Raw genomic sequence first — 3,601 nt, 5'->3', positions numbered from 1 at the left:
CACTCATGACGGTGCAAGTTTTCTTTATCGAATTTCAGTTTCAGCCTGGAGGAGATCTTCACCTGGCATCTGGGTCAGCTGGCTTTGGAAGTCCATACTTTTCCACTGAATTAACAAACCGTGGGACCAGTGCTGGAGAAATTTCTTAGGGGCTTCTGATAATTTTTCATGTAGCTGCTGAGCATAAAAAGTTTCTGTAGAAAATTGAGTCAAGTCTAAGAAGTCAAGCCCCTTCCACCACACAGTTTAAGACCTGAAGAGCTGGAAAGATGAATTGCACCTATACAGCTTCTACTTCAACAAGTTAAATGGAGTCTGTAGATGCAATTCCTCTGTGACAGGTTCCTCTGTTCACAAAGTCATCCAGCTGTCACACGGAGAAAAAAACGTGTGTCACTGAAAACCACAGACCCAGCCAAATTGCTCAGATTACTCAGCATCACCTCAGCACACGGACAGTAAGCAAATTGCTTAAAAATTACTAAACAATTAGCAGAACAAGACACAGTGATGGGGGGTAAAAAGTACGTTCCTTCAAATGGCACCAACTGCAGCATACGCTGGCTGGAACTATTGGCATCCCGCTATTTACTGTCCCCACGCCTTGGCTTCTTTCCAAAGTACAACGAAATGAAAAAATGATGGTTCCCAGGATAAGTATATATACCATAATCCCAAACTATCCATCACAACGTACTTCCACTTTCTACCTCAGAAGCAAAAAACAGAAACTTCTCCTGTTGAAGCTTTTCCCTCTTAGACAAAACCAGCCAGAACGCTCCTTGTCAAGCACCTCACTTGAGAGACATAAACCTGAGAATGGATTTGAAGCTCTGGTATTGTCCCACTGGTTGAACAGATCACATTTGATCATATCAAGGCATTTATTTTTTTCATTATTGTGTTTGGTTGATATATAGGAAAAAAACCCCCAATTTTGAGAAATTTGGCAATTAGAATTGTATTAGTAGATTAAATTGACATTTGGAACTAATTATAAAAGGAGAAAAAAAGGGATTGTGCTCACTCTTGATCTTTTAGAAAGCAAAATAAGGTTTAATAAATCTCGTTTCCTGCATATTTGCCACCTCAGACACATCAAGGTTTATCTTGATTTGCTGGTTGATATTAGACCAACTCCTTATTTACTGATGCAAGCCAAGATCATGGCTCCAGAGAAAGAGGGATTTAATATATACTGCATGAAACTGCTCGCACAATTTTGCTGCATCATTTACCCGGTATTAGTTTTCCTAAATTTCTGCCAGAAGTCAGGAAACAGTAGATTTCTAAACTGTTAACGTAAAGTCTTAGTTACCAACAGCAAAGCTGTCCGCTGGCATATGGCTGAGAGGGTAATACTCGAGTTACCACTCGCCTCAACGTGTATCTTACGTGGTCCTGACAAGTTATTGCCTACATAAGCAAGGACAAGGGTGACTGAACTGGGATCCCAAATTCTTTGGTTCCTTAGGAATTTGTGGTTTATTATTTGAACAAAGTAGCACTGTCAAATCAGTTAACTTCAGAGCAATCAGAAAGGTGAAATATATGAAGAATGTATTTCATATGTACAGGAAACCCGACTGTCCTGTCCTTGGCTGAAGCGTTAGTTCCGTGGTAACGCTGTAAGATCCCCTCTGAGGGTGGCAAACTCTTGCACTTCCCTTGGCCCACGACACCAGTTGTCCCACACGTGCCTGAGCAGACCTGGGTCCTCGCGCTGCGCCGAGCTTGGACCAGAGGGCTGCTGGCCAGCCCAGAGCTGCTGCCAGGTCACTACTCGTGCAGCAGAAGGTGTCTCCTTAAGGTGTGTCTTACACATGGCCAGGCTATGCCGTTTTCTTCAGGCACCGCAAGAAACTCACAAACCCGATCTTCTTCCTCTCCCATAATTTTTATTCCTGTTTTCTTTCTGAAAAACTCAAAACACTACCAGCACCCCCAAAATGAGTTTGCGAAGCGGAGAGCGAAGGCTTCACATCAGCTGTAATGACGGCAAAACTCCCACGGATTTCAGTCTGCTGGGCTTTTCCTTCTGGTCCCACACTTGCTGCAGATAGGATTTCCCGTGCTGATCTGCAGCTGGACCTGGGGGGGCAGAAGCAGCCCCGCTTTCACCTGTGTTGTCCTTAAGACTCCCTGGCTGCTGCGCTGCACAAACTGCGGACTGCGGAATCCCCATGGTGAAGGACAAGGCAAAAAACATCTTCAGGGATTTGAGAGGATGCAATTAACAAGGCAGGAGAAGGCGAGTCTCAAAAGGCAGGATAATACAAAGATTTCTTTCCCTTGCAGGGAGCTGAAAGGAAAATTGTCTGGCAACGTGCAGAGTGTTGATGGACATCCTGCTAACAGTAAAAGTAGGAGTCTCCAAAAACCTTAGGAAATAAAAATCCATGACCCAAATTGAGAAATACAGACTTGACAGGTGCTCCTGTGGATGCGGAGATGAGGGAGGTAGAAGTGGGTTTCTCAAGCGAAGGATAATGACGACTCAGAGCACAGGCAATTCGTTTCTTCTCTCCAAGGCAGCTCAGCGCGGGGGGACGCTGGCCTCGCTACCCAAGCTGTTACCCGCTGGCTGCAGTGGGTGCCGCTTCTGCAGAGGGGTTGTTATGTGAGCGAGTTGCATTTTGGAAGGCTGGAAATGGCTTTTCTCAGATTGCAGCAACTCTCCCCATTTACAGGAGGCGCTCAAGTGGGTCAGCCCATCTCACTGCTTTCTAGCACAACACATAGAGTTATTCAGCAGCTGTTAATTAGCTGGGAGCCTGAGGATGCAAATGCATGTTTACTTCACCTCCTCACTGACACGGGCTGGTTTCCTCTCGAAACATTCCATGTTTGGTCCAGACCCAAGAGTGTGAGGTTACAGGCTGCGTCCACTTCTGCTCCAGCAGCATTCGTGGCCAGGAAGGTTTCACTGGTAACGAGTAGTTTCCCTCGGTGGCGTTGCTTCACTCTTAACCACATTCTGATACATTAGGCTCTAACTCCTTCAGTCTTGGTGCTTAAGGCTTTCAAATCTTTCTATTGGGAAGCCACGTTCCTCTAACCCTAAGCCATAATTTAACTATGCTGAACTTGTTACCTCTGTTGTCTTCCTCTTTTAAATCAGTTTAAGATCTTCTGTTGTTTTCTGCAGAACTTCCTGTAGTCCTGTTATACCTTACTACTCAGCACAACTTAGCCTTTCGACTGCTTCATCTCTCCAAACTGGAAATGGGACATTATAGACCTTCAACCCATAATGCAGATGTCTTCTTTCTCCCTCTTTTCACAAGCATTATCTCAGAGAACTGTTCACTTCAGAATATAATGAGGTTCGCTGGTTTTGAAAATTAAGGTGATTAAGAAGAACATGGGGTTTTTTCATGATCCTACAGCCCAGCACTGTAATGGGATCCTTCCTTTCATGTGTTCCCGTATGTTTCAGTACGTAAAAGGTTTTACCAGAGGGAGGGGACACCCTACTGAATTATGATGCTGCAGAGCAGCAGGGCAAAGCCAGCAAGATGTGCCTATGGCATCCACTGCAAGACACTAGCAAAGCTGTCAGCTCCACGGCGTGACTCGAGCAGTTTTTAGATCACCAGCA

The sequence above is a fragment of the Eurypyga helias genome, unplaced genomic scaffold, assembly GCF_000690775.1.
Source record: "Eurypyga helias isolate BGI_N326 unplaced genomic scaffold, ASM69077v1 scaffold720, whole genome shotgun sequence".
Taxonomy (NCBI): domain Eukaryota; kingdom Metazoa; phylum Chordata; class Aves; order Eurypygiformes; family Eurypygidae; genus Eurypyga; species Eurypyga helias.
Note: the sequence above shows the minus strand (reverse complement) of the source record.